We start from the raw sequence: 27,709 nt of genomic DNA on the forward strand, positions 1-27,709 counted from the left end.
TTTAGGGGTATTTGGGCTATGCTCATTCTAACTTTTTCATGTTGGGAGGGGCTGTCAATAATATGGGATAGGGGGATGGAACTGGTTGATGTTCTGGAGAGGCTGGCCCCACTGCATTTCAGGATTTATATGGGTCAAGGACCCATTTGAGGGTGTAGGTCTCTGTAAAGTTACCCTAGTGCGTGGAAGTAGAATCTTATATAATGCCCTAGGGGGCTGGTACTTTCTATGGTGCAGAAGTTAAGCCTATGAGCTCTAGAGTCAGGCTGCCTGCTTTGAATACTGGTTATGCCATTTCTGAGCTTTGGAATCTTGGTTTAATTATATAACAGCTCTGTGCCACATTTAGCTCATCTATAAAATGGGGGAAATAATAGATCCTCCCTCATATTTTGCTGCAAGGATTAAGTGAATTAATATATGACAAGTCCTCGATAACAAAATAAGTTATAAATCTGATCAAAGCAATTCACTGTTGTAAAATGTGTGTTTGTGTTATGGCAAGTTAATGAAAAACAGTATTTTTAGTTGGCCTGAGTTGTCAAAAAGCAAAAAAAAAAAAAAAGACAAAGGAACTTATATTGTATACCACTGATCAGATTTTGTGCAGCCACCATATCCATCATATTTCTCCACCCTATTTCTGGGGAGTGGTAGGAGGGGTAGACGCAGTAGTGCAGTGGTGGGCAGGAGAGGGCTGAAGAGATCTGAATTTGAAAGTTGGAGGGAAGCCAGAAAGAGATGGGTCAAGGAAGGGGAGGATTTGGGTTTAACCTAAGAACTGTGGATTACAAAAGAACATAAGAATTTTATTCCACTCCCTTATGAAAACAGGGGTCAGGCAGAAGATGGGACATAATTACCAATCACCAATTGTGTTTTATTTGATATCACTTTATCACTTGGTTTTCCTCCACATGACAAGTGGCTAAGAACAGATCCTGGAGCATTAAAAGCCCTCAATCAATGCTGGCATTCATTATTATTATCATCATCCTCTTTTCCATTCCCATTACCTCACTCTAATTCAGGTCTATGTACCTTTGTCTGGCTTAAGTTGGTTCCCCCTAAATTCTGTAGGTTTCCTGTCCTAGGAAATCAAAGAATCTGCCAGGGATTTCCCACTTGTACTGAGTTTCAGAGTACCCGTCACATCCCAGATCTCTTCCCAGAGATGCCTCACACAAAAATTGATACGCTCAGTATCATGAATCGAATGAGCATATAATACAAAGGTCTGCTCTTCTTAAGCTGGCCAGCAGCCAGTTATGACACTTACCCAGTAGGAGAATTATATCTGAGTGTATGACTGGCCCAATCATATTCTTCCACTTGAAGAATGTGTATGCAAGATACAGAGCAAACCAGCAGCTACAAAGGAAACTGAGGCAAAATGACACAAAGTAAAGGCAATAAACAGAACCCCAGGGGTAGAAGAGGCCATGAGTAAACAGAATATACTATGTCTTCCTCTTCTTGTGTCTGAATACACACAGGTTCATGTCTGATATTAAATCCCAGATCCCTATAAACATTAAAGAAGGAATTTAACACCTTGGGCATAGTACTCCTCTCCAGCCCTCCTCCCGACATTATCTTGAGCAATGTCAAGGTCATGTAGATATCTGAGCTGTACACATCTTACCCATGTTCATATTCCATGACTTTTCCTTGCATCTTGTCCCTCCTCCAGCACAGCCTTTACACTTCCTAAATCTAAGGTTTCAAAGTCACTGAATCTCAGCATTGGTGGAGACCTTATAGATGTCACTCATCTCAAAAACTTTAATTGGCTTCCCTCTGTAATGACCTTTCAGGGTGCCTTTTGGAAATGAATATCAAAGTGTATACCTTTGAACCTAGCACTTCCACACCAAGTAATTTATCCTTATCTTATGGAAAATAATCAGACAAGCACACAAAAATGATATAAAAGGATATTCATCAAAGCTTGCTCCAAAACAGCAAAAGATTGAAAACTACTTACATGTGTAACAAGAAGAGATGGTAAAATATTTGTTGGTATAAACAGCCATTAGTGGATCCCCAGGGATTAAAAATTGGATGAGGGATATAAACCTATCAACATAAAAACATGTTCTTGCTCTACTGGTAAGTCGAAATATTGGGTCACAAAATGGGGGTAAATTCTGATTTCATTTATTGGAAAATATATTTTGGATATGTTTATAAAACATATAAACATATATTTTATGCTTATAAAAATCTGGAAAGATCTTATAGAAGTTTTTTCTGAGTGGTGAGAATGTAAGTGGCAATTTTGCTTTTTTTTGCTTTTCTGTAATTTCTAAATTTCTGCATTGTACATATATTAAATAAAAACAAAATAAAATCCTGCCTAAGGCCCAGCTCAGGAGGCATCTTCCTACGAATGCTGTCAAGAAAATCCAGCCAGAAATGTCATTCCTGTACTTCTGAATGGAGATCTGCGTACATCTGTCACAGATCCCAAGTACAGACTCCCATTCAGGTCTTCTTGTTCTAACTGTAAAACAACATAAGGCCCTGGGGAGCAAAGCTGTCGTTCACTCTACACTACCTGGCCCAGTGTCTTACACATTGTAGTGGGTTGAACAGTGACCCCAAAGGATTTTGCAGATGGAGTTAAATATCTCAAGATAAGATGATGACCTTTGGGATCATCTCTGGGGTTATCTAGGTGGACCCTAAACCCAGTGAGTGATGTCCTGATAAGAGAAAGGAGAGGGAGCTTTGAGACCCAGAGAAGGAAAGTCATGTGAAGACAGAGGCAGAAATTGGTGTTATACACCCACAAGCCAAGGAATGTCTGGAAAGATTCTCCCCTAGAGCCTTCAGAGGGAACACAGCTCTGCCAATCTACTGATTTCAGACCTTTAGACCCCAGAACTGTAAGAGCATACTCTTTTGCTTTATAAAGTCACCCAGTTTATGGCAATTTTCTAACAGGTGCTCTCAGAAACTAATACACACATAGTACACACTTTGTCCATACTTGGAGATTTTTGGAGGAAGTAAAACTCATTTGAATGACTGTATCCTTAGGTCTACCTGTTTTGATTCAGAAAGAAAAAAACATCTCATTAAAATACTTTTATAAAATAAAAATAAATGACCAAAAAACAACTTTCTAAACCAAGGTTCTTATGAAAAAATTTGAATTCTTCCATACATTATATATTAAGTGGACCACAATGGAAATGCGTTGCTTGGTGATCAATTTGCCTTGATTTGAAATGTGGACAATAAAAATAACTGATTCTCTCTATCTTGGTGCTTTTTTGGAGACCCAGTGTTTTGCCACACTTTCTCAAATGGTAAGCTCCTTATTTTACCCTGGATGTCAGTTCAGTATCTATTGCTTTACACAGACTTCACCACTTTGACAGCCAAAGCTTTAAAGCAACAATGACAGGGTTGATAGGTTGAAAAATCTGACCTACTTTTTTTCCTCTATCTCTTCTAAAAAATCCATGTCATTTTCATTCTATGAACCAACTCAATTCTTTAATCCTCACATGCAGTTCCTATCCATGGAGGTCAAAATTTGGCCCTACGTGTTTGCTTTTTGTTTTATTTTCAAATCAAATGCTTCAGTACTTTGATAACTAAAAATGAAGAGGAGAAAAAAATGTGTTTTTCTTCAGGCTTAAAAAAAAATCAGTGTTGGACACTCAAGGGATTATCGTGTAAAACACAGTATAGAGAGAAGAGGAGGTAGAAGCCACGCAAATTGCTTGTAGAATAATGTCTGCCCAGGATGACAGAAACCAACCGTCTCCGAGATCATTTGTCATCCATGTGGTGTACAACTGCTTAAGGTTCCAAATATAAGACAGCCCCCTGCCTTGGGTTCCAGCGTGGGGAAAGAAAGTATAGAACGGTTCTGTTACTAGACCCAAGGCAATAGATTCTTTTGCCCGATGCACTCAAATGACCAATTCTTGAGACACTCAGATTTCAAAGAGGGAAAGAGTTTATTGCTAGACATGAAGCAAGAGATCAAATGGCCTATCAACCCAAAAATCTGTCTCCCCAAACTGCAGTATTTCTGATAATTTCATCGTATCAAAAGATGGGCAGGTTTTAGGATAATGAGCACAGTGGTTCCAGATGATGTAATCAGAGGCAATCTAATTATAGAGCATGCTTAGATGGATTACATGCTTGGTCACAGAATGTATCTAAGAAAATTAATATGATGACGGGCATGATTTTTAGTCTTATAATGAGGTACAGGCAATTTATAGGTTAAAGTCTAAGCTACTGTGCATGTCAGGTAGGCCTCTTTTAGTTAGATCCGGTTTTGGTTATCTAGATAACTTTGGATTTGGGGTGGGTTAGTTCTGGGCTGACCCAAAACCCTTCATTAATAAATATTAGGGCCTGTCCTCAGTGATCACAAGACTACAAAATCAAAAAACTGGGATTAAAAAGGTATAAGTGAGGGTCAGTCACAAGATTTGTACAATCACAAAGGCACAAGATAAATGCTATATAATCATTATCAGAGATCAAGGCAGTTGGATTACAGTTCAGAGATTTCAGGTATTTCTCCTCTGTCTACTCCAATGCATCAGAAATCAAAACAGAATATCTATATAATGATTCAGCAACCGTAATCATCCTTGAAATCCTAATTTCTCGGTTGCAGTTCCATGTGTAAGTGAATGAAGGTAAAGTAGTGCTGGACAAGGTTCTGGAGAAGTTAAGGTTTCGATTTGTCCATACCTCTTCCCTTCTGTTTATCACCTGCCCCACCTCGTTTGTTTTTCTTTTGTTTTGCTTTGATTTAACTTAAGAACGTTTGCTTGTGGAATGAAATACAGTTTTAAAGGAAAGTACATTTTTATAATTGTACTATAAGCTATAGTCTATGGTTTAACTTAGCATTCACTGTGTTGTACAATTCCAGGGATTTAAAAAAAATTTTTTATGCTAATAACATATATGCAACCTAAAATTTCCCCTTCTAACTACATTCAAATACATAGTTCAGGACGGTTAATTACATTCACAATGTTATGCTACTATCACTACCATCTATTACCCAAACTCTTCTATCATCCCAAATATCAAATCTGTATATTTTAATCTTTAACCACCTATTCCGTACCCCAGCCCTATCCCCTAGTAATCTATTCTAGATTCTGACTCTGAGTTTTTATTTTAATTATTTCATATCAATGAGACCATACAATATATGTACCTCTGGCTTATTTCACCGAACCTGAGGTATTCTAGGTTCAACCATGTTGTCATTTGCATCAAGACTTCATCCTTTTTAATTAAATAATACTACATTGTATGTATATACCACATTTTGTTTATCCATTCATCAGTTGATGGGCAATTCGATTGTTTCCATCTTTTGGCAATTGTGCATAATGTTGCTATAAATATCAATGTGAAAATGTCTGAATTCCTGCTTTCAAATATTCTGGGTATATACTTAGTAGTGGGATTTTGGGGTCATATGGTAATTCTATATTTAATTTTCTGAATACCTCCCAAACTGTCGTGCACAACATCTCTAGCATTTCACATTGCCCCCAGAAGGAATGAGCGCTCCTATTTCCCTACATCCACTTCAACACTTGTAATTTACCACTTTTTAAAAAATAGTCCTTCTAATGAGTATACAGTATCTCACTGTAGTTTTGGTTTGCATTTCCCTAATGACTAAAGATGTTGAGCATCAACTTTTCATGTGATTTTGGGCCATTTGTTTATCTTCTTTGGAAAAATGTCTATTCAAGTCTTTTACCTATTTTTTTTATTGGATGTTTGTCTTTTTGTTGAGTTGAAGATTTCTTTTAATATTCTAAATCCCTCTCCAGTTTCTGCCCTCCCCCCCCCCCCCACCTCCACTGTGCATCACAATCTAGCCACTCTGGACACGTTTCCCTTCTTTTCTTGCCTCTGTACCCTTACATGTGCTGTTCCTGGAATGTGCTTCCTCTCCCTCTCCCAGCCCTCCACCTTCCCAACTCATCCTTAAGGTCTCAGGACAAATCCAAGTTCAATGCCTTTTTCTTTGTTTTAAATCATTCCCTGTTTATCTCTCATCTAAAGAGTTCACACTTTTTTTTTTAATTTTTAATTAAAAAAAAATAACAAGAAGCACAAACATTCCCAACACATATACCCAGCAATTCACAATCTCATCACATAGTTCCATATTCATCATCATGATCATTTCCCACACATTTGCATCAATTCAGAAAAAGACATAAAAAGACAACAGAAATATAAAACAAAAACAGAAAAAAAAAATTTTACATAGGATACCCCCACCCCTCGCTTTCACTGATCACTAGCATTTCAAACTAAATTTATTTTAACATTTTTCCCCCTATTATTTATTTTTATTTCATATATTCTACTCATCTGTTGACAAGGTAGATAAAAGGAGCATCAGACACAAGGTTTTCACAATCACACAGTCATACTGTGAAAGCTATATCATTATACAATCATAATCAAGAAACATGGCTACTGGAACACAGGCCTACATTTTTAGGCAGTTCCCTCCAGCCTCTCCACTACATCTTGAATAACAAGATGATATCTACTTGATGCATAAGAACAACCTCCAGGATAACCTCTCGACTCTGTGTGGAATCTCTCAGCCATTGACACTTTGTCTCATTTCCCTCTTCCCCCTTTTGGTCGAGAAGGTTTTCTCAATCCCTTGATGCTAAGTCTCAGCTCATTCTAGGGTTTTTCTCAATCCCTTGATGCTGAGTCTCTGCTCATTCCAAGATCTCTGTCCCACGTTGCCAGGAAGGTCCACACCCCTGGAAGTCATGTCCCACATAGAGAGGGGTAGGGTGGTGAGACTGCTCATTGTGTTGGCTGGAGAGAGGGGCCACATCTGAGCAACAAAAGAGGCTCTCTTGGGGGTGACTCTTAGGACTAAATTTTAAGTAGACTTAACCTATCCTTTGCGGGGTTAAGTTTCATATGAACAAACCCCAAGACTGGGGGCTCTGCCTATAGCTTTGGTTGTCCACACTGCTTGTGAGAATATCAAGAATTCAACTTGGGGAAGTTGAATTTTTCCCCATTCTCACCATTCCCTGAAGAGGGCTTTGCAGATACTTTCCCACTCACTGATCGAATCACTCTGGGATTCATTGGGCATCACTCTGGACAAACCAGCAAAATCTCATGTCCTACCTGAGATTCCAAGTACTTATGGCGTTCAATCAAACTATCTACATAAGTTATATTAGGAAATGCACTAGTCAAAATATTAATTTTGTAACTAATAAACATTTTTTGCTTTAGTCTCACACAGAAGGTGACATTTTAAAATATTAATTACCATCTATTTTCAGTACCCTGTAATAATGACATTCCTTTGTTCTTCCTCATGCAAAAACATTTTTTTTAAATTGTACCTTGTACATTTCACTGTTATTATACACTCTAGGCATTCCTAGATTATACCATCTCAATCTTTAACATCTATCTTCCTGATTTCATTATGTCCCCAGCTCTCCTCCCTCTGTCATTCTCACATGCAGCTTCATTCAGTGTTTTAACATAATTGTATTACAGTTAGGTAGTATTGTGATGTCCATTTCTGAGTTTTTGTATCCAGTCCTGTTGCACAATCTGTATCCCTTCAGCTCCAATTACAAAATATCTTAACCTATTTCTATCTCCTGATGGTCTCTGTTACGAACAAAATATTCCAAGTTTATTCACCAATGTCAGTTCATATCAATGAGACCATACAGTACTTGTCCTTTAGTTTTTGGCTAGTCTCACTCAGCATAATGTTCTTGAGGTCCATCCATGTTGTTACATACTTTATAAGTTTATTCTGTCTTAAAGCTGCATAATATTCCATCGTATGTATATACCACAGTTTTTTTAGCCACTCGTCTGTTGAAGGACATTTTGGCTGTTTCCATCTCCTTAAAATTGTAAATAATGCTGCTATAAACATTGGTGTGCAAATGTTTGTTTATGTGTTTGCCCTTATGTCCTCAGAGTAGACACCTAGCAGTGGTATTGCTAGGTCATATGGCAATTCTATATTCAGCTTTTTGAGGAACCGCCAAACTGCCTTCCACAGTGGTTGCACCATTTGACATTCCCACCAACAGTGAATAAGTGTGCCTCTTTCTCCACATCCTCTCCAGCACTTGTCATTTTCTGTTTTGTTGATAATGGCCATTCTGGTGGGTGTGAGATGATATCTCATTGTGGTTTTGATTTGCATTTTTCTAATGGCCAGGGACGTTGAACATCTCTTCATGTGCCTTTTGGCCATTTGTATTTCCTCTTCTGAGAGGTGTCTGTTCAAGTCTTTTTCCCATTTTGTAATTGGGTTGGCTGTCTTTTTGTTGTTGAGTTGAACAATCTCTTTATAAATTCTGGATACTAGACCTTTATCTGATAAGTCGTTTCCAAATATTGTCTCCCATTGTGTAGGCTGTCTTTTTACTTTCTTGATGAAGTTCTTTGATGCACAAAAGTTTTTAATTTTGAGGAGTTCCCATTTATTTCTTTCTTTCTTCAGTGCTCTTGCTTTAGGTGTAAGGTCTATAAAACTGCCTCCAATTATAAGATTTATAAGATATTTCACTACATTTTCCTCTAATTATTTTATGGTCTTAGACCTGATGTTTAGATCTTTGATCCATTTTGAGTTAACTTTTGTATAGGGTGTGAGATACGGGTCCTCTTTCATTCTGTTGCATATGGATATCCAGTTCTCTAGGCACCATTTGTTGAAGAGACTGTTCTGTCCCAGGTGAGTTGGCTTGACTGCCTTATCAAAGATCAAATGTCCATAGATGAGAGGGTCTATATCTGAACACTCTATTCGATTCCATTGGTCAATATATCTATCTTTATGCCAGCACCATGCTGTTTTGAACACTGTGGTTTCATAATATGCCTTAAAGTCAGGCAGCGTGAGACCTCCAACTTCGTTTTTTTTCCTCAAGATACTTTTAGCAATTCGGGGCACCCTGCCCTTCCAAATAAATTTGCTTATTGGTTTTTCTATTTCTGAAAAGTAAGTTGTTGGGATTTTGATTGGTATTGCGTTGAATCTGTAAATCAATTTAGGTAGAACTGACATCTTAACTATATTTAGTCTTCCAATCCATGAACACGGTATGCCCTTCCATCTATTTAGGTCTTCTGTGATTTCTTTTAACAGTTTCTTATAGTTTTCTTTGTATAGGTCTTTTGTCTCTTTAGTTAAATTTATTCCTAAGTAGTTTATTCTTTTAGTTGCAATTATAAATGGAATTTGTTCCTTGATTTCCCCCTCAGATTGTTCATTACTAGTGTATAGAAACACTACAAATTTTTGAATGTTGATCTTGTACCCTGCCACTTTGCTGTACTCGTTTATTAGATCTAGTAGTTTTGCTGTGGATTTTTCAGGGTTTTCGACATATAGTATCATATCATCTGCAAACAGAGTTTTACTTCTTCCTTTCCAATTTTGATGCCTTGTATTTCTTTTTCTTGTCTAATTGCTCTGGCTAGAACTTCAAACACGATGTTGAATAACAGTGATGATAGTGGACATCCTTGTCTTGTTCCTCATCTTAGGGGGAAAGTTTTCAGTTTTTCCCTATTGAGGACGATATTAGCTGTGGGTTTTTCATATATTCCCTTTATCATTTTAAGGAAGTTCCCTTGTATTCCTATCCTTTGAAGTGTTTTCAAGAGGAAAGGATGTTGAATCTTGTCAAATGCCTTCTCTGCATCAACTAAGATGATCATGTGATTTTTCTGCTTTGATTTGTTGATATGGTGTATTACATTAATTGATTTTCTTATGTTGAACCATCCTTGCATACCTGGGATGAATCCTACTTGGTCACGATATATAATTCTTATAATGTGTTGCTGGATTCGATTTGCTAGAATTTTGTTGAGGATTTTTGCATCTATATTCATTAGAGAGATTGGTCTGTAGTTTTCTTTTTTTGTAATATCTTTGCCTGGTTTTGGTATGAGGTTGATGTTGGCTTCATAAAATGAATTAAGTAGCTTTCCCTCCACTTCAATTTTTTTGAAGAGTTTGAGCAGGGTTGGTACTAATTCTTTCTGGACTGTTTGGTAGAATTCACATGTGAAGCCGTCTGGTCCTGGACTTTTCTTTTTGGGAAGCTTTTGAATGACTGATCCAATTTCTTTACTTGTGATCGGTTTGTTGAGGTCATCTATTTCTTCTTGAGCCAAATTGGTTGTTCATGCCTTTCTAGGAAGTTGTCCATTTCATCTACATTGTTGTATTTATTAGCATAAAGTTGTTCATAGTATCCTGTTATTACCTCTTTTATTTCTGTGGGGTCAGTGGTTATGTCTCCTCTTCCATTTCTGATCTTATTTATTTGCATCTTCTCTCTTCTTCTTTTTGTCAATCTTGCTAAGGGCCCATCAATCTTATTGATTTTCTCATAGAACCAGCTTCTGGTTTTATTGATTTTCTCAATTGATTTCATGTTCTCAATTTCATTTATTTCTGCTCTAATCTTTGTGATTTCTTTCCTTTTGCTTGCTTTGGGGTTAGTTTGCTGTTATTTCTCCAGTTCTTCCAAGTGGACAGTTAATTCCTGAATTTTTGCCCTTTCTTCTTTTTTCATATAGGCATTTAGGGCAATAAATTTCCCTCTTAGCAATGCCTTTGCTGCATCCCATAAGTTTTGGTATGTTGTGTTTTCATTTTCATTTGTCTTGAGATATTTACTGATTTCTCTTGTAATTTCTTCCTTGACCCACTGGTTGTTTAAGAGTGTGTTGTTGAGCCTCCACATATTTGTGAATTTTCTGGCGCTCTGCCTATTATTGATTTCCAACTTCATTCCCTTATGATCTGAGAAAGTGTTCTGTATGATTTCAATCTTTTTAAATTTGTTGAGACTTGCTTTGTGACCCAGCATATGGTCTATCTTTGAGAATGATCCATGAGCACTTGAGAAAAAGGTGTATCCTGCTGTTGTGGGGTGTAATGTCCTATAAATTTCTGTTAAGTCTAGCTCATTTATTGTAATATTCAAATTCTCTGTTTCTTTATTGATCCTCTGTCTAGATGTTCTGTCCATTGATGAGAGTGGGTAATTGAAGTCCACAACTATTATGGTAGATGTGTCTATTTCCCTTTTCAGTGTTTGCAGTGTATTCCTCATGTATTTTGGGGCATTCTGGTTCGGTGCATAAATATTTATGATTGTTATGTCTTCATGTTGAATTGTTCCTTTTATTAGTACATAGTATCCTTCTTCGTCTCTTTTAACTGTTTTACATTTGAAGTCTAATTTGTTGAATATTAGTATAGCTACTCCTGCTCTTTTCTGGTTGTTAATTGCATGGAATATCTTTTCCCAACCTTTCACTTTCAACTTATGTTTATCTTTGGGTATAAGATGTGTTTCCTGTAGACAGCATATAGAAGGATCCTGTTTTTTAATCCATTCTGCCAGTCTATGTCTTTGGATTGGGAGTTCAATCCATTAACATTTAGTGTTATTATGTTTGGGTAGTACTTTCCTCTACCATTTTACCTTTTGTATTTTGTATGTCATATCTAATTTTCCTTCTTTCTACACTCTTCTCCACACCTCTCTCTTCTGTCTTTTCATATCTGTCTCTAGTGCTCCCTTTAGTATTTCTTGCAGAGCTGGTCTCTTGGTCACAAATTCTCTCAGTGATTTTTTGTCTGAAAATGTTTAAATTTCTCCCTCATTTTTGAAGGACAATTTTGCTGGGTATAGGATTCTTGGTTGGCAGTTTTTCTCTTTTAGTAATTTAAACATATCATCCCACTGTCTTCTAGCCTCCATGGTTTCTGCTGAGAAATCTACACATAGTCTTATTGGGATTCCCTTGTATGTGATGGATTGCTTTTCTCTTGCTGCTTTCAAGATCCTCTCTCTGACCACATTCTGACTAGTAAGTGTCTTGGAGAACGTCTATTTGGATCTATTCTCTTTGGGGTACACTGCACTTCTCGGATCTGTAATTTTAGGTCTTTCATAAGAGTTGGGAAATTTTCAGTGATAATTTCTTCCTTTAGTTTTTCTCCTCCTTTTCCCTTCTCTTCTCCTTCCGGGACCCCCACAACACGTATATTTGTGCGCTTCATATTATCATTCAGTTCCCTGAGTCCCTGCTCATATTTTTCCATTTTTTTCCCTATAGTTTCTGTATCTTGTCAGATTTCAGATGATCCATCCTTCAGTTCACTAATCCTAACCTCTGTCTCTTGAAATCTACCATTGTAGGTTTCCATTGCTTTTTCATCTCTTCTACTGTATCTTTCATCCCCATAAGTTCAGTGATTTGTTTTTTCAGACTTTCCATTTCTTCTTTTTGTTCATTCCTTGCCTTCTTCATATCCTCCCTCAATTCATTGATTTGGTTTTTGATGAGGTTTTCCATGCCTGTTTGTATATTCTGAATTAGTTGTTTCAGCTCTTCTAACTTGTTTGAACTATTGGTTTGTTCCTTTGACTGGGCCATATCTTCAATTTTCCTGGTGTGATGTGCTATTTTTTGCTGGCATATCGACATTTAATTACCTTAGTTTATTGTGGTGATTGCTTTCACTTCTCTTACCTAGGGTTTTCTTGCTAGATGAATTTGCTGTCTATCTGTTCTTTGACCTTCAGTTCAGCTTTTTCTGGACCTCTAGCTTAGGTTTTGTTTAACAGAGGATAATTTTTCAGTTCTTGTTTTCTTGTTTCTTGCCCTGCTTGTATGGTGCCTTTTCTCTCCCCACCCTTAGAAGGGTCTATGTAGGTATTATAGACTCGAGCCGTGTTTTCCTGGACTAAACTGGCCTCCTATCAGGGGCAAGGAGTCACCTGCATCAGTTTTCCCTGAGGGTGAGACCCAGCAGGTTAAAAGACTTTTCTGTGAAGTCTCTGGGCTCTGTTTTTCTTATCCTGCCCAGTATGTGGTGCGTCTGCCTGTGGGTCGCACCAGCAAAAGATGTTGTGGCACTTTTAACTTTGGAAGACTCTCCCTCTGGGGGCGTGGTGGAGACAGAGGAGAGGTTGTAGGCTGGTTTTAATGGCTTCAAATTGCCAAGCCCTGGGGTCTGAGTTCCTTGATGGAGGGATTCCACCTGAGTTGGGTTTCACCCCTCTCCTGGGGAAGGCACAGGTGGGAGACAGCCCTGAAAGCAGCCCGTTTCTGCCTATGCCTGGGGCAGCTGCAGCCTGAGAAGTCCCGCTGCTAAATCCAGAGGCTGCCAAGTCTCTGTAGCGACACAGCCACTAAAGCCTCCGTTTCCTCCCCTTTCCTCTTTTTCCATGAGCCCAATGAGCGACCTCTGCCTTGACCAGGTTTAGAGTCTCTTTCCTTTCCCTCTGGGAAGCCGACTGTGGGGGAGGGGTGCCGGGCGCCAGCCACTGCGGCTTGGGGAACTCACGGTTTTGGGGATGCTTGCAGCCGGTCCAGCTGGTCCCAACTGGGATACGCTGTGTGTCTGGTCACTGACGTGGCTCTGGGAGCTGTTCAGTACTGTTTCTGGTTATTTAGTAGTTGTTCTGGAGGATGAGCTAAAATGCGCACATTGCTAAGCCACCATCTTGGCCCCTCCTCTCTTTTTTATCATTATTATTATTTTTTTACATGGGCAGACACCAGGAATCGAACCCAGGTCCTCTGGCATGGCAGGCAAGCATTCTTGCCTGCTGAGCCACCGTGGCCCGCCCTCTCACTTTTTTTAATGTCACTTTGGAGCTGACATCAGCCATGTATTTAATCATGTGGATCCAGAAACTGGAAGATGCCAATATTTTGGCGAGAGGGAAAAGAGAAAAGCAGACACATGGAGAGTTGAGACACAAATGCTGGAGGAATGGTTTTGACTCTGTGGGAGTCCTTGGTTCTGATGCTCCCCATGGCTCGTCACAACCCTGCCACGGGGTTCCACCAGGTGTCCCATGCAGTGGTTTGAAGCTATGTGTTACCCCAGAGAAACATGTTCTTAAATCTAATCATTCCTGTGGGTGTGAACCTACTGTAAGTGGGACCTTTTGATGAGGCCACTGCAGTTAAGGTAGGACCCACCTCATTCAGGATTGGTTTTAATCCTCTTACTGGAGACTTTTATAAGCAGAATGAATACAGAGAGAAAGGAAGCAATAAGCTGAAATCTATGAATCCAGAGGAATAGAGAGTGACCAGCAGATACGCCATGTGCCTTGCCATGTGACAAAGGAGCCCAGGATTACCAGTAGCCAGGGTTTGGGGATAAAGCATTGCCTTGATGATGCTTTGATTTGGACATTTTTCAAGCCTCAAAACTGTGGGCAAAGATATTCCCATTGATTAAGCTGAACCATTTCATGGTATTGCTTTGAGCAGCCTAGGAAAGTAAAACACCCCAGGATCTTCCTTATAAACTTCCACTACTGCTAAAGTTGGACTTCTGTTATCTTCTACCCCAGAAGCCCTTTGGTGGTGTCTCCACTTGGAGTGTTAGCTCTGTAAGTTTACTGCAGACTGTCTACTTCATATTTGCATGTTAAACAAATGGATGTACGATAAAGGCCAAATAGCTGATCCTCAGAAGAAATGGAATAGGATATTTATTGGCAAAAACTCCTGGATAGCGAATCAAAACCCCATGCAACAATTTTGATTCCAAGATATAATAGCTGGCAGACATTTTATTGAACCTCTCTGGGCCTCTTTTTGGTCCTGAAGAGATCATAACACAACATAGCATAACAAAAAATACCTGGGACACATTAGCAGGCCACTTTCATTATTCCCCTGTGTTCCCTCCATTTTGTAAAAATGTTACCTATGAAACACACTATATATATTAATTCATATTTTCCATGAGATAATCAGTGTTATCATACCTAGAAAATATTTTTATTAAAACAAAAGTTCTTACCATTTCAGTTATGCTATATCTGTTACCATGGATATCTGATGGACAGTTTCTCTTAGACATCCTGAAATATTGAAAATAGCTTGAGGACAACTATTACCACATTCACAGAACACGAGCCCTCTGGGTATCCCAGGCTGAAAACACTTCACTTGATGACTGATAAACTCTGAAATTCAATTATTCTGATAATTTAATAGATGCCTGAAAATCAGTTCAAATATATGACCTAAAGGAAACAGATTTTGTGCATATGAGAAAGTTACTAAAAAAGATGAGCAGGTTACTTTGAATTCCAAGTAGCTTGAAGGTACTAATGTCACTTTCAAATATATTGTCACTCTGGTCCTGGTGACATTCGCAGATCAGTAAACTATTCTCTTGCCTCCATCTAACAGTTGAATAATAATATTTATTAACTGTGTCCTATATGCACATAAATACCCTCCCCTCCCAAATTGCTAAGTAGTGATCTTTTTTTTTAACTTTGTATTGTAGTAAAATATATACAGTCAAATTTTCCCATTTTAACCACTTTACATATACAATTTAATAGAACTGGTTACATTTACAATATCCTGCTACCATCACTGATATCCAGTACCCCAACTTTTTCATCATCTCAAACAGAAAATTTGTACCAATTAACTCCTTCTTCCTACTCTCCCTCACCCACCCCAACCCCTGGTTACCTATAATCCATTATTTGTCTCTACGGAATTAACTTCTAGGTAATTCACAAAAGCAAGGTCATATGATATTTGTGTTTTTTGTATCAGGTGTTTTCACTCACCACGATGTGTTCAAAATTCCTCCATGTTGATGTAAGAATTAGAACTTCCTTCTTCTTACGGCTACATAATATTCCATTGTTAGGATATACCACATTGTGCTTATCCACTTGTCTTTTGGCAGATGCTTGAGTTACTTCCACCTTTCAGCAACTGTGAATAAAGCTGCTGTAAACTGTGATGTGCACTAATCTTATATCACCTTTCCATCACCCCAACCAGGAGCTCTGATTCCACTAGGCTTTAATCTGCTCCAAATATCACGCTATACTGTTTCTCAGCATCAGACTGGGCATTAAATGATGGGATTTAAAATTATCAATGGTAACTACCTCAATCCCTTTTGGCATGGGAGGGCACCAGAAATTGAACCCAGGTCTCCAGCATGGCAGGCAAGAATTTTGCCACTGAGCCACCGTTGTAGTGCCCCAGCTCAATCCTCTCTGAGTCTTATTTTCACACAGTTCCTTGATTCCTTACTGGAGGACAGGGGTAACTCCAAACTCTCAAAATTTGGTCCATATGTGATTTATCCTTCCAATTATAGAGATGTGACCAATTAAAGAAAAACACATACAAACACAGGAAATAGGAATACACTCCCCACTACGTGGGACATGATATCCAGGGGTGCAAGTCTCCCTGCAACATGGGGCATGACTCCCAGGGATGAACCCGGCTCTGGTACCACGGAATCAACAATTTCATCCTGACCAAAAGGAGGAAAAGAAACGTTACAACGTAAGATATCAGTGGCTAAGAGAGTTCAGATAGAGGTGAGAGGCTATTCTGGAGGCAACTTTTACATAAGCTTTAGCTAGATATTGCTAATTATCAGGGTTTTTCAAACCCCAACAAAAACCATTCCTGTCAACCCTAAAGAACACTTAGAGTTAATCTGAGATTTTACAAAAATTTCATGCATTAAGATTACTTTCCAGAAACCTACAACCTCCAGATGGGTTCCTAGACCAGATAAGTTCTGAAATCCAGAGGGGCCAGCCTCCTAGAACATCAATTAGTTTCATCCCCCATCACATATTATCGACACCCCTTCCCAACATGAAAAGTTAGAATGAGTATAGTCCAAATACCCTTAAAGACTGGGAGAAGTATTAAAGGAGAAAGAGGAATTACAATGGACAAGAAGGATTTAGCAAATGAGTGTGTATTAGTTTGAAAGCTACTGGAATGTGATATACCAGAACTAGAATGACTTTTAAAAGGGGAAACTTAATAAGTTACAAGTTTACAGTTCTAAGCCTATAAAATTGTCCAAGCAAAGGCATCCAAGGAAAGATATCTTAATTCAAAGAAGGTTGATGGGTCAGGAACAGTCTGTCAGCTGGAGAGTCACATGGCTGGTATCTGTTGATCCCTTGCTCCTGGGCTCCGTTGCATTCAGCCTCTGTTCCTATGGGGGTTCCTCATTTTGCTTTTCCAGGACTGGCTTTCATCTCTTGTCTTCTTTGGCTCTCTCCATGTTTTGGCTTGCTTAACAACTCATGGCAACTTCTACTGGATTCCAAGCATCTCCAAATATCTATGTTTCTATTCTCCAAGTGTCAGCATCTGTATCAACTCTGTTCTGTTGGCTCTGTTGCTTCTGAAGTTTCTCCAAAATGTTTCCCCTTTTAAAGACTGTAGTAAATTAATCAAACCCCACCTGGGATGGGTAGAGTCACATCTCCACATCATCAAAAGGCCACACCCACAATTGGGTGTGCTGCATCACGGTGGAGATAATTTAATCAAAAGTTTCCACCCTACACTATTGAATCAGGATTAAAATAAATAGCTACCCCCAGAAGATTGGATCAGGATTAAAATATGGCTTATCTGGGATACATAATACTTCCAAACTGGCACAGAGTATGACTGCTGAATCATTATACTGAAATTTCTTTCAGTTTTCATGCCTTGGAGCAGCTAGAAGGAAAAACCTAAAACTGTGGAACTGTAACCCATACCAAACTCTGAAATCTGTTCTTCTTACAGAAACCCACTTCTTACAATGTACTTTGAAATATATTGCTTTTTGTGTATATATATATATATACATATAAAATATTATGTAAAGCAAAAAAAAGCGATTTGTTCAATATTCACCAATCTCCCCATTTTGTGGGTTCACTGTAATGAGACTAGTTCTTGTATTTGATGTCTTCCTTAGCTCAGCATTTAGCTTAAAAATTCAAGGTTTCATAGTAGAAACCTATCGGAGTTACAGCCAGATTGTAACTGAGTGGACAGAGAAAGATTGATCGAGGCAGTTGGGTTTGAAAGGACAAATGAATCTGACATACCAAGATGACAAATGCGTGTGACTCTGACACTAATTAGCAATAAAAAAAATACTTATCTTCTAAACATATGAAGCACATATTTTCTGTGCCAACTCATTCTACTCTTAATCCTCACATAAACATGTAGGTCAAGGAATACTTGGGTCAAATTGCTGCTTTCATCTTCTGTTATCCCCAAGAGTGACACTTAACTAGGCCACCAGTGAGGGGAAGATCGTCCATTTGGGCCCATTTTGGGAAAATAATCTTTTGCAAACAGGCAGATGAGACCCAAGGAACACCTCTCCACTCTTAAACCTCTCTGTATAGTGCAAAGAATTCAAAAGCAAATTAGTATTTATGTACTTTTCTGTCACTGTGCCCTTGCTTGCTGTTTTAAAGGAGGGATGGCTACTTTAATCCCTCTGTTGGAGAATAAAGAATTTGTACTCAATTTGGATTGATATAAACAGGTCTTCTTCTGCAAAACGGCTGTGAGAACCCTCACTTCTGGGTCTACCTAATTAGTTATCTAATTACGTAATTATTCAGGGATTTCTCTGTGTCTTGGGCACAGTTTAGGTCTATGCGTGGGGGATTCTTCCCTCAGGAGTTTCTCAAAAGTCACCACCCCACACCTACAGTCTTTACCCCTTATCCTGCTTTATTCTTTTTTCCAAACTTTCTTATTGTATAGTATAACACATATACAAATCAAAGAAATAAAAAAGTAATAGTTTTCAAAGCATTCTTCAGAAAGTAGTTACAGGACAGATCCCAGAGTTTGTCATGAGCTACCATACAATCCTCTCATATTTTTCCTTCTAGCAGCTCCAGAATATAGGAGACTAGAAGGCTTAAATTCTTTTGTTCATCACAATCGACTTTTTTTTTCCTTCTTTTTTCGTGAACGATAACATATATATAAAAGAGCTCTAAATTTCCAAGCACAGCACCAAAATTAGTTGTAGAACATATTTCAGACTTTGACATGGGTTACCATTTCACAATTTTAGGTTTAACTTCTAGTTGCTCTAAAATACTACAGACTAAAAGAGGTATCCATTTAATGATTCAGCATTCATACTCATTTGCTAAGTCTTATCTTCTATGTATAAATCCAACATCACCTATGATCTTTCCAAACCTCTCATTGGGGTTGTTTGGGCTATGGAAATTCTAAATTTCTGATATTGGAAGGGTCTGTCACTAATATGGGGTAGGAAGATGGAACTACCTGATGTTCTGGAGATGCTGGGCTAGGTTTCAGGATTTATCTGGACCAGGGGCCTATCTGTAGGTTGTAGGTTTCTGGCAAGTTACTCTAGTGCCCAGAACCCTTGTGGAATTTTATATATTGCCCTAGGTGTTCCTTAGGATTGGCTGGAATGGTTCTGGTTGGGGGTTGGTCAGTTATGATAGGTAGCAAGGTCTACCTGAAGCTTGCATAAGAGCAACCGCCACAGTAGCCTTTCAACTATTTGAACTCACTCTGCCACTGATACTTAATTAATTACACTTCTTTTCCCCATTTGGTAAGGATGGAATTGTGGATCCCATGGTGCCAGGTCTGGATTCATCCCTGGGATACTCACCCACATTGCCAGGGAGACTTTCACCCCTGGTGTCATGTCCCACGTAGGGGGGAGGGCAATAATTTCACTTGCAGAGTTGGGCTTAGAGAGACTGAGGCCACATCTGAGCAACAAAAGAGGTCCTCCAGAAGGAACTCTCAGACATGCCTATAGGTAGTCTAAGCTTCTATGCTACTTACACAAGCTTCACAAGAGTAAGCCTCATGATTGAGGGCATGGCCTATTGATTTGGGTATCCCTAAAGTTTGACACACACAGTATCAGGGGATTCCCTGATGGTAAAAGTTAATAGTTTCATAGTCTTTCTCCCCTACCTCGGAGGACTTTGTCAATACTTTTTTATTATCTGCTTAATATACTCTAGGATGTTTCCAGGCATTCCAATAATCTATACAGGATTAAAGGACCTCTTTCTCATTCTGTGCTCTCTGTGTTTCAGTTGTTCAAATGAGCTATACAGATAGGTTGAATTAGATTGTGCAGTACAGAACATTTCAATTCCAGATCAAATAAACCTTTCTTCCACTGGTCTCAAAGAGTATGTGTAGTTCTAAAATATAGACACTGTATTCCTTACCCCTATGTTCTGAATTACTTTAACCCCAACCTGTTCAGCTTCATTCTTATCTCTAAATATCAGGTTATATATATAAAACAGCCTCTCAAAATCCAAAAATAATAATCACCACTCGGGACTTTATGTGTCTGCTCTAAAAGCTTACAATACTAGGCCCCTGATATCCTGCTTTATTTTTCATCATAGCATTTATTACTGCCTAACATTATAGTCTAGATATATTTTTTATTATCTCTCTCCTCCACTACTATGAAAGCTCCATGGGAAGGAGACTTTGAAAGTTTTATTTAACTCTTACCTGGCAAATGGTAGACACTCACAGATATTTATAAAAAAGTGAATGAATGAATAAATGAATGAATGAGAAAAGTTGAACAAATAACTGAAGAACAAAACCATCATGGGCTTTCTGTTCCTTGTGGCTTGGAGCCTCTCTGTTTGCACACTGCTTGTGACAATGCCAGAAAAACTGCTTAAAGGTGATTCAGGGGCCAGTCTCCCCACTTTTGAGGATGTCGTATCCTCAATAATGGTTTCCTCCTATAATAAGTTCTTCAGTGAAGAGAGTTTGGAGTTACTAGCCAATGGTGAGAGCTTCAGATAAATACAAAAAAATCAAATTGAGTTTAAGGCTCTCAGAGACCCTTGGAAGAGAATGTCTCATAAATAGGATAGAAGGAGGAACCTTTGTAGATAGACATGACTCATCAAGCCTTGTTAAGACAAGAATTTACAACTTTCCACCCACAGACATGTTGGGTTGGCCAAATAACTATTGCTAAATCCCAACTACCTATGCCTACCACTTGATCACTATCCTCTTTCTCTCTATTCATCTCGTTCTGCCCTCTCCTTGAGACCACTATTTACATGGTTTCTGAGAAGGCTGTGAGGAATAGCTGATCAGTTGGGTTTGGGAAAACACTTATTCCAGTCGACCTCTGTGGATTCCATTCCCAGCATCTTTCCCCCTTCTCTTAAATACAGTCCTTGGGTTTGCCATTGAGGATCCAACTCCAGGGTCTCATGTATGTAACAGAGAATCAACCAACCATCCTATTATTTCCCCCAGTCACAGAGATGGGCTCAGGGTAATGAGCTTCAAGGACAGACACATTGCTGGGACTTCTGGGAAAGCAGTTTCCTTGTTCAAGTCACTCCCTTTGCCAACAGATGTGGATAAGGAAACACGTGGTCACGGGAGTTACTGACAGCTATCTGGTAACCCCGAGGGGAGATATTCTTCAGATGAGGTAGAACCTCAGAAGGCAGAGAGGAGAGAATTAAATAAACAGGGTTTTTGGTGTAACTACTGAGCTGCAGGAATCCTGCTCTAGCTCTGGATGTTTCAGCAGATGCAAACCAATATATTCTATTTATTAAGTTAGTTTTAGCTGTTGTTGGAACATAAAACCATATTACTGACACAGTGGTTCTGTCTTTATCCCAATTTAAGATACATTGGGGGAGTTTGTCTTAATAAGTGAACTCAGGGGAAGATAAATGTTGTTTCGTGTTTCTGGCTTTTATTATGGAAAAACTAATCTTATTACTTATTTGCAATATTATCTTGGACACTTGCATATTTTCCAGAAAGAGATCTGGAAATTTGCAACTGAAATACACACCCTTCATAAAGTGAAAATCAGATATCTATGCCAATATAGTCTTCAACATTAACTGGTGCTTATAAAGTATCCATTAAAAAATGGCTATATATTTTTTATTGGTGAACTCACTTTTTTAATGGTGAGCTCACTGCCCTCCCTCCTATGTGTGACATGACTCCCAGGGATGTAAATCTCCCTGCCAATGTGGGACAGGACTCCCAGATGAGCCAGGACAAGGCATCATGGGATTGAGAAAGCCTTTCTGACCAAAAGGGGGAAGAGAGAAATGAGACAAAATAAAGTGTCAATGGCTAAGAGATTTCCAACAGAGTCAAGAGGTTATCCTGGAGGTTATTCTTAGGCATTATATAGATATCTCCTTTTTAGTCTAGGGTGTATGGAGTGGCCAGAGAAAAGTACCTGAAACTGTTGAACTGTGTTCCAGTAGCCTTATTTCTTGAAGATGATTGTATAATGACATAGCTTTTGCAATGTGACTGTGTGATTGTGAAAACCTTGTATCTGATGCTCCTTTTATTTAGGGTATGGACAGATGAGTAAAAACAATAAGGATAAAAAATAATAGGGGGGACAAAGGTTAAAATAAATTGGGTACATAGAAACACTAGTAGTCAATGAGAGGGAGGGGTAAGGGGTATGGTATATATGACTTTTTTCTTTTTTCTTATTATTTCTTTTTCTTGAGTGATACAAATGTTCAAAAAAAAATGATCATGGTGATGAATACACAACTATGTGATGATATTGTGAGCCATCGACTGTATACTATGTATGGAATGCTTGTATGTTAAGATTTATCAAAAACAATTTTTAAAATGGCTGTATAAAGAAGTTAAATGTGTATAAGTACTAAAACAACTTAGTTACATTCCTCCTTTATACGGTTGAAATAGTTCTAATTGGTTTAGACATAGGCAATGTTTGCGATGGAAGGGCCATTAGGCAATATATTACAACAGTTAAGAACAACACTAATGTGCCCAAGATCAACCTTGGGTAAATTAGTTAAGCCCATGTTAATAGATAATTGCTGGTGTCAACTCAATGTTCATAACCCCTCTTTCTCTTTCCCAATGGAGCCTTGATTTTGTTCACCATGTGGCCAGTGTGACTCAGGAGTGGATCTTGATTTATTTAAATCAGTCAGAGTGGTCCTGTATGTGACACAGGTTAAGCCCATAAGAAACAAGGATGTTAGTCCAAAGTTCCTGGGAGAGTTCCTCCAAGAGAAAGTCCAGAAGTGTTTCCCTCTCTCCAGTTAAACATAAAGAAGAAAGCAAGGAGGCCTCGGTGCTACTGACAGCCAACCTTCCACCTTGAGAAATAAAGAATACACTGCATTGGCAGGGCAGAGAAAAAGAAAGAACTTGGTTCTTTCAAGGTATTCTTATAGACAAAGTGTTAACCAATTCTATAATCCATTCAATATTTGACCTTCCATGAGCTATATAAATTTCCTTCTTGTTTAATAAATTTGTGAGCCAATAAATTTCCTTCTTGTTTAAGCCAGCTTGAATTGGATTTTCTACTACTTGCAGCCAAAAGCACCCTCATGGATATAACCTTTAAATCCTATCTCCTAAGAAAGTTGGGAGAAATAAATGTGATAATGCATCTGCAGGGTTTAGCATAATGCCTGATCTGCAGAAGTGCTCAATAAATGGTCACAATTATCATCTTACCTCTCTTCTATAGATTATTTGCATAGACTTTCTATCAAAAGTCTCTAAGAGTGATTCAAAGGAATCAAACAAGTGACTGGGCCAGCCCAACCATCAGATGATTAATTATGTCAGGAAGACCACAAAAGTATCAAGATCTTAGAGGCAGAGAAATGTCATAACCAAAGAGAAGCCTGGTTAGACAGGGCTGAGACCAGAAGATATGTTGTAGGTTGAGCGGACAAGGGCCAGAATAGATCTTCAGGTCACCAGCCTCCCATAGGGCAGTATTCCCTGGCCTCAAATGGATCCAGGCTGAGGTCTTAAATGGAAGACTTTGAAGACAACATGCTAATGGCAAAATCTAGGTGAGCAACCATATCTCCTTATTCCCACTCCATTCCATTCCATTGGCATTTAAGTTACATTCAGAGGAGTTCTTCCAGACTACTAAAAATTGTATCATTCGAGAGGCAAAGTACTCACTTCCTACTTCAAAGTAAGTGGTAATCTTGAATGGAGGGGAAATGGACTGGGACTTTATTATTTACAGTGTGTATTTCTATAATGGCGTAAGTATTTACAAGCATATAAAGGTTTCTTTTTACATAGCAAGGAAACTGATACATTCGTTAAAAAGCACTCGGTAGTTTCTGTCCCTGTACCTTCTAATTAGGGTAAGGGATTGACTAATGAAGAGCTACTCCTTTTTTACACCAAAAAAGAGTTTTCTGGACTATTCCTAAGGCCCTGACCCTGTACTAGGCACTGGGCATTCCTTACCTCAAGGGTCACTTTGAGTGTAACATGCCTTCCTAATTCTCTCACCTCCATACACCCTCACACACCCTCCTAAAGAGCCAGATTACTTTAGGGCAGGTGTACAAAAGCCAGCTCAAACACACCATGTTCTGAACTAGCCACACGCACGCTCATCAGGGAAGGGTGTTCCTGCCGCACCTGCATAAGGCTCAGGAACAAGCATGCTGATTTCTTTGCACACTCCCTCTTCTATTGGCCAGAATCCTTAGGTGTATTCCTCTCACTGACATTATAACCACAGGGGCAGGCTGTTCACAATGGTGCTATCAGACAGCAGATCATCTGGTCTCTCTGTCCTGGTCCTTTTTCCAAGATCACCCAGCAAGCCTAACGTCTGGGACACCCCAGTCTCCCCTACCCACTCAGCTTCTCATGCCCTGCCCTGATGGTTCAAACCCACTGAGTTACAAATGAGGGGTCAAGAGGAAAGCAGAGAAGCCCAAACATGCACCCTGGCCCTATACTAGGCACTGGGCACCTTTACCTCAAGATACCTCTACAACATCATCCATTGCTACTTATGTCTCTAGGAGTTGGGTGATTATCAAAACACGGTATTTGCATTGGAATTGGGATCCTGCTGACTACACCAGTTGTATATCAAATTGTCATAAACTGAAAGCAGACTGAATCGAAAGTAAATTCGGCACTTGAAAGCAGATTCAACAGGATGATGGTTTGGATGCTGTGCCAATTAGAAATTATTATGTACCCCAGAAAAGCCATATTTTCATCAGGACTAATCTAATCTTGTGGGGATAGCCATTTCTTTTAATCCTGATTAGATGATCTTCATGGAGATGTGGTATGCTCAATTATGAATGTGGCCTTGTGATTAAATGGAAATATGACTCCACCCATTGAAGGTGGGTCTTGATTAGTTTACTAGGGTCCTTTAAAAGGGGAAACATTTTGGAGCGAACTCTCAGATTCAGATGCTTGGAGAACAGTTGCTTCAGAGCTGACAGAGACATGGATGTTTGGAGATGCTCAGAGTGCTAACAGAGAGAGCAGATGCCTAGACACAGATGTTTGGAGATGCACAGCCCAGCAGATGTTACCATGTGCCTTCTCATGAGATGCTAAGCAAGCCAGAACCCAGACTTTTGTCCCAGAGGAGCTAAGTGAAGGCCCAAAGGCACTTAGAAAGGAAACCACTGGCATCAGAAGCTGGAAGCAATGAACTGGGAACAAGGATGAGCAGATGCCAGCCAGGTGCCTTCCCAGATCAACTTTCCTTGAGCCAAGGAATTTTCTCTAGATGCCTTAGTTTAGACATATATACGGCCTTAGAACTGCAAAGTTGCAACTTACTAAATTCCCTTTTTAAAAACTTTTCCATTTCTGGTACATTGCATTCTGGCAGCTTTAACAAACTAATACAGATGCTCAGTGTAATTTATTGGCTTGCTTAATCCCAAGATCCCAATACAACCAATACACAATAACCAGGTCAAAGGCACACAACACATCTTAAGATGGAGGGTAGCAGAGTCTCTAAAGTCTACTGGCTTGAGGGCCGACACAAGGCAGGAAGATGCCTGCAATGAGGGGTCTTGGGAGCCTGATAACACAGCACCAGTGGAGGATCCACCACCCTCAGCAGGAGGTGTAAGTGGGGGTGCTGCTAGGAAAGAGGCAGGGAGCCCTGAGGCACAGCCCAGGCATCAGAGCCAGGAGCCTAAGCAACGAGTGCCAGGCTGTCTCTACCTGATACTCGCCCAAGCCGCTTCTGCACTGGGTTTTTATGCCTTAGAAGTCCTGATTGCAATATTTTTATCAAGGGAGTACCCCTCTTGGCTGACATGAAGCTTGTCCATATGATATCCTTGCACAAATGTCTGGTTATTGCATGTTACAAAAACATGTTTTTCTCGGGTTGTTTATATTCTATTCTGACCTTAACATTTTTGGGGGGTGGATTCAAGATCATTAATATCATTACAATACCCAACCCTGGGGGTGGGGGGTGGTGATGAAATATAGCTAGACCGAGTCACCAGACACAGCGCAAGATTGTGCTGGGAATCAGGTGTGTCAAGGTGACTTCAGTTGCACCACTGAGATTCATTCCCAGGCCTTGGACACATTTTGATCCTTCCAGGCACCCCAGGGACAGAAAGTCTCCTTAGAAGGGTTACCATCCTCTAAGCTTTCTCAGCTCCTACCTTACGATCCAGAGGAAACAATACCTAAGTTACAGGATTGTTCTAAGGGTTAACTGAGAATGTCACATGGAAAGAGAAACCAGGTCTTCTGAAAAGACTGCTCAAGGCCAAGAGCATCATTGCATCTCCCACCCCAGCTGGCTAGTTCTCCTGGGTTACGCCCCCTACCAGAGGAAGGCTGAACCGACCAGCCAGCCACCCACGCTCACCTTTGCCTCCTGTTCTCCCTCCTCACCTGTACCAACAATTACTAATAAAAAGGATGATAGTAACCCTAACAACTGAATACAATATCAGGTTCTGTGCCAGCATGGGTGTTGGAATTACGCAGACCAGGAACTGAATTCCAGCTCTACCACCTGTGAGTGGCATGACATCTCAGAGTCTGTTCCCTATAAAAGCAGAATAATGACAGTATGGTGTCATAAGAATTAAACTTGCCATCTATGTAAAAGTGCGCAGCCCAGCACCTGGCACACTGGCACTCAAAAAATGATAGTTATTTACATTATTTTCTCCCGTCCTCTATTATTATTCTCATTTTACAAAAGAGAAAACCAAGGCAGCAGGAAGGTAAGTGACCTGCTGAAGTCCTCAGAGCTTGTAAAAGGTAGAGCTGAACACTGTCAATTGAGTTTAACCAGCTCTAAAATCCAAATCAAGGAACAGCTACATCATCTGTGGAATCCAGTACAAAATTAAAACGTGGGGGCTCCTTGTCTGAAAATTATCCATCATCTCAGGTCAGGTCAGTGTCAGCACCTGGCCCTGTCCAAATCCCTGTCCAAATCCCTTCAATCAGGCACGTCTGAAAGAGTCAACCTTCTGATGGATTCGGTCTCTTCCTTTCACCCCGTACTGCCTTAACTCCAGCTCTCAACAGGTCACACCTTCCTACTGCAGTATCCTCTTGGCTGCTCTGTCTGGGTCTGAGCCTTGCCCCCTGCTAATCCCTCGACTAGATAGCTGTTAGGATTCTTTTCCCAGAGAACAGCTCTAACTACCCCAGCCCCTGTATAAAAATCTTCCTGCTTACCTGAATAAAATCCAAGTCCTTTATGGCGGCATTCAAGGCTCTGACAAAATGGCCTTTGTCTGATTTGTCTGCACCACACCATCTTCAGATCAGCCACACAAGCTCATTCCCATTCTCTGTGCTTTCCCCACACTTGCCCACTTCTGAGCTTTTGCTACAAGGTGCTTCCTCCCTGCCAGGAATATCCCTCCCTTCTCTCTGCCTATTACAGTCTTACTATCTTTGAAGGGCCAGCTCAGGGCTGTCTCCATTA

General features: G+C 39.6%; 1 long non-coding RNA gene across 3 annotated transcripts in view; it reads right to left on the reverse strand.

The window, feature by feature from the left end:
* The window catches only part of LOC143669163 (uncharacterized), a 209,256-nt gene that overhangs the window by 161,459 nt on the left and 20,088 nt on the right, over nucleotides 1–27,709 (reverse strand). The window contains exon 3 of one of the 3 annotated variants that reach the window (XR_013168759.1): nucleotides 26,669–26,812. The exons of the other annotated variants lie outside the window; for them this stretch is intronic. This is a non-coding gene — a long non-coding RNA (uncharacterized LOC143669163). Of the gene's footprint in view, nucleotides 1–26,668; nucleotides 26,813–27,709 lie in introns of those variants that run through there. 3 annotated transcript variants of the gene reach the window in all.

This window comes from Tamandua tetradactyla, chromosome 25 (genome assembly GCF_023851605.1).
Source record: "Tamandua tetradactyla isolate mTamTet1 chromosome 25, mTamTet1.pri, whole genome shotgun sequence".
In the NCBI taxonomy this organism is placed as follows: Eukaryota; Metazoa; Chordata; class Mammalia; order Pilosa; family Myrmecophagidae; genus Tamandua; species Tamandua tetradactyla.